Here is a 13606-nt window from a genome sequence, read left to right as displayed (position 1 = left end):
GTCACAACATAGGTTAAAATGAATAAATAAATAAAAACCTCCCAGAGGTCACGTAGGCTAACGTCACAGCTGGCTCCCAGTGACCTTACAGACCAACCAAAATTAGAAAATACAGAAGTCTCCTCCACTATATATATATAGCCACACTTCACAATTAGATAGCTGACTTGACGAAGAGAGGAATCCCCATTCAAAATGCATTGTCCTGAGCATCTAGCTATCTGTGCAACTGCGATTACCCATGTCTAATACATACTAAGGTGAATAAAAAGTTATCACAGCATGCCGCATACGAGAACTGATTTCTGCCTCTTTGGTGGAGCGCTGAACTGCAAGTCAGCTTTGGGATCATCCCCTGCCAGGGATCCCCGCAACCTGCATTCAGCTGTTATCCTGACCGCTACCAGCGGTACCGATGACCGGCGGCTACCAGACCTGGCCACAACCTAACTAAAGCGATTCCCAGTGTTGTGCTTGCATTTTGCACAACTGGCAAAGGTGAGCGGCTTTTTTCTGTTTCATTACACATACCCTACTGTTAAAAGTTAAACGGAACTATCAGAGCACCATCTCTGTCTGTTCTTTCTTTTTTGCTTACCCTCCTGTATGAAGGATGTGGGGTCTGTAGATCCATTTATTGTATGCACCAGAACCGATCCCTGCACTTTCGGTAAGTGGGTCCTGCTGTACACTTGTTAAAGGGGTTCTCCACTGTCAAGAAAATTATATGTTAAAAACACATAAACATAAGATATTTGCAATATATACTTATGGTCAGTAATAAGCATTTCTGGCTGCTTTTCAGCAATAACCCTATTCCGGACGTCCAGTACTTCCTCTGATATAAGTAAATATTGCAACGGTACATATCGTATTAGCATATGATTTTATGACACTGGAATATCCTTTAATGCAGCATCTAGCATTATTTTCATTTTAAGAACCCATTTCTTAAAGGGCAACTCCGGTGGGAAAAAAAATGTTTTCAAATCAACTGGTGCAAGAAAGTTAAACATATTTGTAAATCACTTCTATTAAAAAATCTTAACCCTTCTAGTACTTATCAGCTGCTGTGAGCTCTCTACTGACACCTCTGTCCGTGTCAGGAACTGTCCAGAGCAGGAGAGGTTTTCTATGGGGATATGATTCTAATCTGGACAGTTCCTGACATGGACAGAGGTGTCAGCAGAGGGCACTGTTGTCAGACAGAAAAGAAACTCACAAAGTTCTCTGTTTTAGACAGCAGCTAATAAGTACTGGAGGGATTAAGATCTGTTTAGCTTTCAGACACCAGTTGATTTGAAAAAATAAATGTTTTCTACTGGTTTACACCGGAGTTCCCCTTTAAAATGAAGTTAACCCTTTTTTCTGTGCATTATAGGTCCAGTTTAAGTGGGCACTGTCCTTTTGACAAACTTTGAATACATCAATAATGCAAGTTAATAGAAGAAACTTTGTAATATATTTTATTATAATTATTTCTCCACTCATGCTCCTTTTCTGCTCCTCCTTCCATCGTAAACTGCTCAGTTCTGTTTCAAAACTGATCACCTCACTAAAGTATCAGGTAACAGCTATCAAAAGAAGTCTTTATAGAGGGGAGGGGTAGGGAGAGGTGGGGAGTGGCTTGGGAGAGACACAAAGAAGTTACAGGTGATTGTGGTGAGTGTTAGATATAATCCTAATGCTTGATTTATGGCTTTGACTGACCAGCACTGCTTTTTATTGTCCTGCATGCTGCTGCTGTCTTTTGCTGCTATCTATATATTGCAGGAAACCCTTTTCTGTGTTTATGCAGTGTATCCAGGACATTATACCAGTTGGTCTTCAACCACTAGCTCCAGAACAACTTAAAATTAGAGAGCAGAAATATGTAAAAAAAAATACTATTATTATGGTCAGAAATGGTGCTATTCCTCATGTACATACATGACAACTTATCCTAAAATATTACCTGAAATGGCAGGTATGCTTTCTGAAGAAAACTTTGGAAACTATCTGTTATGTGTCAATACAAATCCCATACAGCAGTAGCAGTAGGGAAAAATGCATTCAAATGAATGGCAGAACATGTACTACATAGATGTGTGATGGGCTGGCTAATGGAGTGCTGTAGTGTACTGTTGAATGCAGCGACTGACAGATAAAAGTCAGTGATACCAGAAATGTAACTCATCACACTTCAAGATGAAGCAGTTCTCCTGGGCCAGGCGCTGGGCAATAAAGACACCAGAGGCAAGTTTACGGAAAGCCACTGAGGAGTTTACTGAAGAAAGTTGGAGGCAGATGTTACAACCAAGGCAATAAAATCTTTCAACAGCAGGGCAGAACAAAGAGTTACAGAGGTAGTCAGTAGTGAATTGTCTGGGCACTCTGTGACTTGTAGTACTTTCCCCTTTCATACAACTTGACATAAGACTTTTGAGACAACTGACACTGACTTGAGACTCTCAACAGTGCATCCACGGAATTAGTTTACCGCCAGGCTTGGACTAAAAATTTTGGACCGGAGCTGCCTGAGGCTGTCTATTCTTGTTCCTGGACTTATGATACAGAGCCACTGTGGGCACTTTAGCTACTTCTTCATGCAACTTGGACTTTGAGTTGGCCTGAGTGGCTGAACACCTGTAAGTAGTGTTTTTGCTCCCATGTAGAACTTTGACTTTTTCTCAGACTCGACCACGACTCCTCTCTTCACTCTGTACTGCACTCCACTTTCTCTCTCTCTCTCTCTCTCTCTCTGGTCCTCTCTCCTCTCATCTCAGACCACAACGGACTCCTCCCAGTCTAGCCAGACTAACTAAACCCTATGCAGGAGATCCCTATTGGCCACAGCAGTTTACATGGCACCTCTGCAGTTCTCTCTTAAAGGTACAACAGCCCTATTTACAGCATATTAATCATACAAAGGCATAAATAACATAAATCAATAAAAAAAAACAATACAATCTCACAAAATATCTTCCCTGGAGATATGGGCTGGAAAGGAGTACCCCTTAAAGGCAATACATTTCCTTTAGGAGGGGTCCTGCTGCTTGTGCATATAGTGTTGTTTTCTTATGTAAAGAAGAAGTATATGGGCCTCCATAGTGTTCTAACTGTGCTGTGACAACAACTTCTGACATCCTTTTCACTGAATTGAAGTTTTCACTTGCTCCATTTATTTTTGACATGGTAACATCAGATCATCGATGCAACTATGTCTGCCAGTCAATTATGTTAACAGTAAGCTGATATAAAATGCAATATTCAGTGCTTGCTGGTTCTTAAATTGTGCCATTTCATTATGTGTGTCCTTATTTTTTAAAGGAAATGAAACATTTGGTATGTGTAAAAACGCTGGAAATTGCTGCCTTTAGCGTGCAATAATAAAGAAGCAGATTGTCAGTTAATTATTATAGTATCATAAGTAAGGATCATATAAATACTATTACACCACACCATTAAAGCAGTATGAGGCAGAAATGGGTGAATGGATTAGAATATTGCCTGTGATCTGGCTTCTAATAAAATACTTCTCAGCATATAGTTAATGCTGTTTATTTACGGGTAAATATATGTCTAAATACATTCATATACAATGTGAAGGTTGGTATTTAGTCATTAATCTTTTTAATTCAAAGCCCTCTCTCTGAATTGCAATGCATGCATAAATTATTATCCATGAATTCAAGGTCTCCATTTTTTTATTTAATTTTCGGGAGCTTTATTACAGTGTGCAAACCTCTTTTGATAAAATCCACATGATCTGGTACAAATGGAGTTCTCAGAAACAAACAGTGATTGTGTTGGCTTGCCTTCATGTGGCAGCAAAACCCTCGCATTTTACAATGTCATCTGAGTGCATTTATATTTCTATTCCCTAATTTTTTATCTAAGTAACAATGCTTGGCCAGTTTCACAATAGCCCAATAGATATGCATGTTTACATCCTTAGTATGAAGACAAGTCCATGCTTGACAGCAAGTCTGAGGACACCAACAGACAGCTGTATGAACAACTGCGGTCAGGCCAGGACTTGCGACCATACTACTGACACATAAATGCATCCATATTACATTAGTGTAAAACTAGCCTAAATTTGTTGTGAATTAACACTCATCCTTTAGTTCACATATATAACATTTCAACACTTTCCTTGTGCCTATAGCAAAAGCTTATTTAGGGACAAATAGTTGACAAGTGACATTGTAAATATTGGTCATTATGCACAGAACTATTACATATATATATATATATATATATATATATACCGTATTTATCGGGGTATACCAGGCACCGGCCTATAACACGCACCCTCATTTTACCAAGGATATTTGGGTAAAAAAAGTTTTTTACCCAAATATCCATGGTAAAATGAGGGTGCGTGTGTGCGCGTGTATACCCCGATACACCCCCAGGAAAGGCAGGGGGAGAGAGGCCGTCGCTGCCCGCTTCTCTCCCCCTGCCTTTCCTGGGGTCTAGAGCCCTGCTGCCGGCCCTTCTCTCCCCCTGGCTATCGGCGCCGCCGCCCGTTCTGTCCCCCTGACTATCGGTGCCGGCGCCAATAGCCAGGGGGAGAGAAGCGGCGCCGACAGCCAGGGGGAGAGAAGGGGCAGCGGCACCCATTGCCGGCGCCGCTGCCCCGTTGCCTCCCCCCATCCCCGGTGGCATAATTACCTGTTGCCGGGGTCGGGTCCGCGCTGCTTCAGGCCTCCGGCGTGCGTCCCCTGCGTCGTTGCTATGCACGGCGCGGCGCACTGACGTCATGCGCCACGCCGTGCAGCGCATAGCAACAACGCAGGGGACGCACGCCGGAGGCCTGAAGCAGCGCCGCTTCTCTCCCCCTGGCTATCGGCGCCGGCTATGGGGCGCCGGCACCGATAGTCAGGGGGACAGAACGGGCAGCTGCGCCGATAGCCAGGGGGAGAGAAGGGCCGGCAGCAGGGCTCTAGACCCCAGGAAAGGTAGGGGGAGAGAAGTGAGCAGCGATGGCTTCTCTCCCCCTGCCTATCCTGGGGGTGTATCGGCATATAACACGCACATAGACTTTAGGCTAAAAATGTTTGCCTAAAAAGTGCGTGTTATACGCCGATAAATACGGTGTGTGTATATATATATATATATATATATATATATATATATATATCAGCAAAGAAGATAGTCCGGCACAGAACTATTATTTGCAGTTAAGAACTCTGAACTTTATTTCAGTATAACGCAGTACACAGGATAACCTGACGCGTTTCACACCGGAGTGCTTAGTCGTAGGTCCTAAGAGCTACGACTAAGCACTCCGGTGCGAAACGCGTCAGGTTATCCTGTGTACTGCGTTATGCTGAAATAAAGTTCAGAGTTCTTAACTGCAAATAATAGTTCTGTGCCGGACTATTTTCTTTGCTGAAATTTGTGAGAGCCGGAGGCGGTACCGGTGTGTCCGCAGCACGGACTAAGGAGCAGTTGCGGGTGTGGCATTGTTGTGCATTGTTGTGCATATATATATATATATATATATATATATATATATATATATATATATAGTAAAACAGGAAAAAATGCAGCACTACTTATCCACTGAAGGTGCAAATGGTGCCAGCGATTCAAAAGGACCAAAAATCCATCCATTTACAAGAACCAGAACAAGGTGCTGCACTCCAATAACAACTGTGATTTTATTCTCTCATGTGGGCATTACAACGTTGCTTGAAAATGGCTCCAGGAGGAGTTGAAACGTTGTAATGCCCACATGAGAAAATAAAATCACAGTTGTTGTTGGAGTGTTGCGCCTTGTTCTGGTTCATATATATATATATATATATATATATATATATATATATATTTATATATATATATCTTGTACTGTGTTTTTTTTTGTGTTCATATGTCATGTGCTCATAGTGTGCACTAGAGATGATGTTGTGGGTTATGATAAGGATAGTAGTCCCTGATTTTATGTCATGTAGCTGAGTGGTGTTAACCCAATGTTTCCCTGTGAACCACAACCTTTTGTTTCTAAATAAAGCTGTTCCCACATATAAAGCTCAGGAATAAGAACTCTGGATTCCAGTAAACAACTTGTAATGTTACTCAACACCTTTCACAATTCCAGAAAATACACAGTCTCTTGAAACACAGCTTTGATAGTATAGCTTAGGAGACAGGAGAATGATGATTTGGTCACTGGCCCTTGGAATTATACTTATTTTGAAGATAAGTTGCAAAAATAAATCTTTAGTGCTTTAGCATGTGTAAGTGGAACAATACTCTCTGCAGATATGTGTAAGTGTTAAAGGCTCTCTATCTCTCAAGTCCATACAATGGAAACTCCATTACTAGGATCCTCACGGGTAGAAAATCATGGTGTAATGTAATATAAAAGACTCTTCTTTACTCACTCTTTAAGTGGCAATCTATGACATGACTGGCAGACAGGCAGGCACTGGTCTGATCAGAGGTCAATAAAAATATTGTTAAAGGCAGAAGGGCTTTAGTTCAGCTTTACCTTTTCTTGAAGAAATCCCTCTTGAGGCTAATAATACTAAAGACTGTAGACGGTACCTTTGCAGCCAGATTGGAACTTGAAGTAGGAACAGCAACTCTTTAGCAGGAGACTTGTGGCCTATATCAAGGAGATATGCCTGACAGTAGCATTACCTAGGCTCACTATACTTTAGTCTCCTTTTCGTAAGCAGGACTTAGGAACACAACATGTGGCTCTGGCAAAGGCTAAGCCCTGACTTACTAGAACAAGTTTAGGTCTACCCTTTTCCCCCAGGTGTGTAGAGTGGATTTGGGGCTTTCTCCTGCATCTATTGGCTAGGAGATGGCACGTGACCAAATGAATAATTCAGCTGTACATGAAATACAATGAAATGCTACATTAAACCTCTGCATGCTGTAAACCTTATTTAATGCTTGGGACTAGTGGTGTAAGACAGAAAATACATTTCCAACATATACAATATACAATACATTATTATTGGAAGAAAAAAATTCCACACTATTCAGTACCTACAATTCACAATATCTAGACAACCTATTATACCTCAGCCACACAACTACTCGCTGTGGCATCAGAAAATGCTTTACTTGGACACCACATGCTCTATTAAAAGAAAACTCTTGCCATTTTGCAATGCATGCCACATACAATGCATTTGTATTTGAAAAGTTTTCAAACCCTTTTCACTTTTTTCAACATTGTGTTATGTTGTGGACTAAAATAAAAAAATAAAAACTTCAAGTTCCCCCCATCATTTTGCCCTCAGTACCCCATAATGAGCATATGAAAAGAGACTGTCAGTTTTTTCATTTTATTAAGTATTAAAAAGGAAAAACTAAAAGTTTGCATGGACATTATTCAGTCCCTTTGCTATGACAATAACCTGAAAAATGAAATTTAGCCCTGGGGGCCCCAATTTTCTCCTAATAATTTTTTTGATGTTTCTTCACCTTAATTGAGTTGGGTTGATCAGGCTTCATAGCAGAGTGGCCAGAATGAAGTGTCTCCTTAGAAAAGGATACAGGAAAGCCCATCTGGAGTTTGCAAAAATAGAAAATCCCCTCCGACTGTAAGACTGCTAGAAACAAAATTCTAAGGAAACCAAGACTGAACGTTTTGTGCTCAATTCTAAGCATCATGGAAGAGATTTATCAAAACCTGTGCAGAGGAAATCAGTTTTCCATAACAACCATTAGTTCACTTTTTTATTTTATTTATTTTTTAAGTCCTCTGTAAAAAAAATAAGCAATCTGGTTGGTTGGTATGGGCAATTGCTCAATTTTTCCTCTGCACAGGTTTAAAGGGGTATTCTGGCCAAAGACATCTTATTCTCTATCCAAAGGACATGAACAAGACATGAATGGAGGGGGTGAGGTGTGATGTCACGTCTCCAGTCCCGGAAACACAGAGGTTTCTGAGACTGGAGCAGCAGCACCGCATAGAATGCAGGTGCTGCACAGAGATTGCTGGGGGGTACCAGCGGCAGGCCCCAGCGATCAGACATCCTATCCCTTGTTTCACATCCTATTCCTTGTCTGAAAAAAGTTTTCCTTTCTCAGTCCTGATCCCCAGTATGGTTTCTCATCTCAGTCTTAATCCCTAGCATGGCTCCCCATCTCATACCAATACCCCAACATGGCTGCCTGTTTGATTCCTAATCCTCAGCATAGCTTCCCATCCCCTACCTTGACCATAGCATGGCTCTCCTCTCTCTCTCTCTCTTTGTCATCCTCATGGCTTCTCCCTCATTCCTAGTCCCATGCATGACTCCCCATCTCATTCCTGGTCTCCTGCTTGGCCCTCGTTCCTGCTGTGTTTCCCTCTAATATTTGTCCCAAACATCTCTCTCTGCATCATGATGAGGGCCTCACTCTCCATCTCTGAGAGCCTTCATTTTCCTATGCAGTTACACTCTCTGGTGCTGAAAATGCTCCTGCTCTCTTAGCTTCAGTGATGTGGCATGGTTCTTGCAGTATTTCCCCCTTGATGTCTTTATCAAGCCTCCTACTCCTTTGTGATGTGACATAATGCACATATGCATTGAGATGGTTCGGAGTGCATATAATTCCAATATGTGGTCTTATCAAGGGGGTTCCTGCAGAAAAGTTTGCTCTAAAAAGTGGTCTTTTGTAGGATACAAGGGTAGTCTGCTTGAAGAGGGGCAGCTTCCATAGACTAAAATGGAACGAAAATCGATCGAAGTAAAAAGCAGTCTATAATGGAGGGGGCGTTCTCGAAGGGGGATTTCACTGTAATTAGTTTTTAATTTGTATTTTTAATTTAACAGAGCACAGTGGTATGAAGTGAACAGTGCCACTCTGCCACTGTGCCACAACCATTGTATTGAAACATTTCTCCTTGGGGAAACCTAAAACTGCCAAGGCCAAATCTTCACAAACCTATGCAAATACTATTCTGATGATTTAACCATATAGAGAAACAGAAACATGGCCGCACATTCACAACTTGTACAAAGGTGACCTTGACGTGGTGAGTGGGCTTGTACGTGTTGATCAAAATGTATACTAACAACCTGTCAGTTTTTGAAATTATGCTGAGAAGCAAGTGGATCGTAATACAAATTGTGGATGTGCGGCCTCTACACGTGAGTTACATACTATTCTAATCATTTTCATTTCATCTCATATGACTTTTCTTACGTGAGCATTTCATTTTCTATAGAAATGTATCAGTATCCACAGTGTTGCTGATATTTTCTTGCAGGTACAGTCTGTCACTTACTTTAACAGTTTCTTACGTGGTTAAAAAAAATCGACGTAGATAATGATCTTTCAGTATGCTCTCAACATGTCCAATCTAGTCCTATTGATTCTGGCCAAATTAATGGTTATCAATTTATTTTGGCTTTTCTAATCCATAACCTTACTGTACAGAAGGTTTCCTTTGATAACTTTTAATGTCACATAAACTTCATTCCTTCCTGTTTCATAAGTATTTATAGTTTAGTATAGTGTGTATACTTTCCTATATATTCGGTATGTTTGCAGGCAATACAACATATCTTTAGCTTCATTATGACCCATTTTACTGGATTTTCTCTGGATTTTTTTTCATTTTCAAATTATAATGACTTGATCTAAAGTTAAAAAAGGGAAAAACATTCCACCATGCATCAATTTGATGATATAGTGGAACTGTTCCTTGCTGCTTCACCATGATAAGCTGTCTAATTCTATTAGAAGGCAATGGAAATAATCAAAGGTCGATTCCAATTTCACTCTAACCTTCTGCCAACTATTGGTTAGCTTTTTTTATATATTATATATTGAAGGATACATACTGTATATATATTAAGGTTTTATACTATTCTTAGTAGCATTTCAATTATCTATACCTTCCAATATATCACTTTTACTTAAGATATATTGCTATGCATCTCTTTCTCCCGTGTGATTTACCTCATCTAATTAATATGTTCCGCCATTGCTTCTTCCCGTGTGACTGCATATGTTCCATCAAACACACAGGGTAATGGATTAATAGTAATGGTTTTCCCATTCTTCGTAATGGTTTTTCTACCCCTGTTCTTTTTATTGGCTATCATAGCGGAAACTTGACTTGTGATGAAGTGGAAGGAAACATTTAGGTCTTCACTGCACAAGATGCTACCGTGATACATTCATTATTACAACAATATATACTAGAGAACAATAGAGTATCAGCGCGGACAGAAATAAGAATTTCTCCAACTCATAACTTATCACAAAGTGGAATGAACATACAGGCAGAAAGATAAAAATCATTAATATAATTTACTGTGCGCTGGCATTTCACCGCACACTGACAGTCTCATCGAAATTGATGCAACGTTGTTCTGAAATCTGGAAATGACAGAACACAATGTATTTTCTGGGTGAGATTAGAGCCAGTGATCTAGTTCAGCTCCCACTTCATAACATCATCAAACTGTGTGCGCCAGTCAGTAGGGAAGAATCACTGCTGAACATAAATCAATAGGTAAAAAGCAGACAGGCAGCTAGCCAGATGCAACACAGTAGGAGAAGATGAGGAACCTCAATAAGACAAAAGGATAAATACCCACAGACCATGCATTATAAATTCAGATAAAGGGCATTGTTGTTATACATACGTAGCCCATACAGTATCATGTTTGTCATTAATATTATTCATGTACAGAACTATGGAGTGATGGTCTATGAGATGCAGGGAATTTTATGCTGTTTAACTACGCCTCACTCTATTACCGTACAGGAGCACAGAAGCTTACCCCATGTTGTTCCTCCATCAGAGATGTGTGAATGTAATACAGAATACAGGTTCCATAAAATAAAAATAATTATAACAAGAAGCTTATTTTCATTGTGTATACAGTATATATATGTATATATATATATATATATATATATATATATATATATATATATATGTATATATATAATTTTTTTTCCACTGAAAATGATTTGATCCCCTGCTGATTTTGTTTGTTTGCCCACTGACAAATAAATTATCTATAACTTTAATGGTAGGTTTATTTAAGCAGCAAGAGACAGAACAACAACAACAACAACAAAATGCTTTTCAAATTAGTTATGAATTTGGTCCCCTATCAATTAGCTAGATTTGTGACTCCCAGATGTATTTTATATAGGTAACAAGCTGGGATTAGGAGAACTCTCTTAAAGGCCAAGACCAAAGAGCTGTCCAAGGATGTCAGGGACAAGATTGTAGACCTTCACAAGCCTGGAAAGGGTTACAAGGGTCATTTGCAAATGCAAAAAACAGAAACTGTTAATCTCTCTCATTCAGAGGCTGCATGCAAGATCTCAGATCGTGGACATTCAGTGGTCATGAGAACAGTGAGGAATCAGGCCAGAACTACACAGGAGGATGATCTCAGGGCTGCTAGGACCATAGTCACAAAGGAAACAATTGGAAACATACTACACCGTGAAGGGCTGAAATCCTGGAGCGCCCGGAAGATCTCTCTGTTCAAGACAGCACATGTAAAGGTGTGTCTGGGGTCTGAATAATTCAAAGGTAAATTGTCAAACTTCAGTTGGGCCTATTCATGTGCATGTTCTTGAGCAAGGGGACCTTGTGGGTGCTGCAGGGAGATTGTCAGTAAATTTTGTGGTTCTTCCATATGCATATAATCACAAGTATGCTTCACATCAAGCTGTTTGAAGATGGTCCTGTTATCCACTCCAACCTTGTCATCTTTAGGCCATGGTGGATAGTTTACATTCTGACTGATTTCTTCTGTGGACAGGTGTCTTTTATATAGGTAACAAGCTGAGATTAGGAGCTCTTCCTTAGTCAGTGGGCACATGTACAGAATCAGCACAGGGGATCAAATAATTTTTCCTTCACTGTCTCTCTCATATATATATATATATATATATATATATATATATATATACACACACACACATATTTTTTTATTTTATTTATACAATTAAGGATTCTGTCACATTTGCGTTAGGACAGTGACGGCCGTTGGGGTAGCCGTCTTTTTCGCCCGCTACTCCCGCTTAAAAACATCTGCGCCCAACGGACCCCATTGACTATCATGGGGTCCATCCAGACCTACTGTTGCCCGTTGCGCCCTGTCAAAATGATGGTTGTCAAACTCAGAAAAAAAAGAGAGCCATTCCTGATGGGGTGCAACGGCAGTGTGAAAGAAGCCTAACTGTGACTTAACATAAAGAAGCTACTGCGAGCTTGATATAACAGACTTTATAACAGTAGCAGCTATTTTAAGGGTGCTTGTGAGGCTCACTGTGCTCTACATTAAAAATAAGCATTTCTTAAACATTTCTACAGCCTGTTAAGCTACGCCACCTCAGAATTGTTGTAAAGAATGGATCTGTATATATCTCACAAACCACACAACTAGCAAAATTGGATTTGTGCTTTGGTTTTCATGCAACAAGAAACATTTTGATTAGTGTCTAAATGTTATACTTTTATGAATATATTCCAACTGTACAGATGGGCTTAAACATTATTCTGGCTTTTGAAAAACATCTTTTATAAACCCCTGATCCCCACAGTTATGGTTCCGTTAGGTCCTGGTCCCTACTTCTCCCTATTTCCTCTGATGTGTTGATCAGTGGTTATGGAGGGTCACTACTTGTGATTAGCTTTGTTAGCAGGGCTAAGCAATAGTATTGGCTTTAGTAACCAAATCACATGTGCAATGAGGTTAAATAACAGGAATTGTAGTCATAGTGATGTTACAGCTGGTGGGGGGGGGGCTACTACCCAAACAGGGTTGCTACCTACAGGGGCGGCTACCTACAGAGGGCTGCTACCTACAGTGAATTGCTACCCACAGAGGGCTGCTAATCACAGAGGCTACTACCTACAGAGGATTGTTACATGTACTACCTACAAAGGGCTACGGCCTACAGGGAGCTGAGGAAAAAAATAAAGTAAACAACTCCAATTAGAGAAGACGTCACCTGGGAGTCACCAGATGTAACTGCCTTATAATTACCTATGGTAAAGTTTTGCACAGGTCGCGCTTCTTCCGGCCTCGTATGAGGCCGGAAGAAGAGCGATCTGTGCAAAACTTTGCCGGCAGTCGCCTCCACTCTGAGCGCCCTGCTGTCAGCCTGAAGTCGGATCTGTCTGAGAGGCCATAGAAGTCGGTCTGCTGTTTCCTTGTGGTGAGTGCGGGTACCTTTTTGTCTTTCTATGTATGCTATTGAGTGACTTCGGGTTTCCTGGTTCCCAGCACCTCCGGACCCACAGGCATCAGGACTCTGCGTTGCTATAGTGACAGAATGCTAGCCTCCACAGCACATGCTGACATGATTGGTCTTTCCCCACAGCAGTGCCCTCTAGCTTGTGTTAGTTAGTGTATATATATATATATATATATATATATATATATATATTTTTTTTTTTTTTATTAATTAATTTTATACATTATTAGTGCTGTCATGGAGCAGGGGAAAGATGGAGTTAAACCGGCTTAGGAAGTGGAGGGTCAGAGAAGCTGCTCCTGCTGTATAGGGAAAGTGAAAGCTAGGTTGCTGCTAGGTGGTGTATTCAGGGTCCAGTTTACTTCTAAAGCATTAGTGTAACATCTGCTTTAAGGACAGCACCCAAAAAAGCCCTTTTTAGAGCTGAAAGATG

General features: G+C 40.5%; 1 long non-coding RNA gene across 2 annotated transcripts in view; it reads right to left on the bottom strand.

Annotated features, from left to right (window-relative positions):
* Nucleotides 1-13257, bottom strand: part of LOC130355731 (uncharacterized) — a 77872-nt gene extending 64615 nt beyond the window's left edge. For both annotated transcript variants that reach the window (XR_008888642.1, XR_008888643.1), the window contains exons 1-2: nucleotides 13149-13257; nucleotides 599-711 (exon numbers count right to left, since the gene is read on the bottom strand). This is a non-coding gene — a long non-coding RNA (uncharacterized LOC130355731). The remainder of the gene's footprint in view (nucleotides 1-598; nucleotides 712-13148) is intronic.
* Between the last annotated feature and the right edge of the window lie 349 nt (nucleotides 13258-13606).

Source organism: Hyla sarda, chromosome 2 (assembly GCF_029499605.1).
Source record: "Hyla sarda isolate aHylSar1 chromosome 2, aHylSar1.hap1, whole genome shotgun sequence".
NCBI classification, from domain to species: domain Eukaryota; kingdom Metazoa; phylum Chordata; class Amphibia; order Anura; family Hylidae; genus Hyla; species Hyla sarda.
The sequence above is the reverse complement of the archived record's forward strand: the minus strand, read 5'-3'. Positions and strand labels throughout refer to the sequence as shown.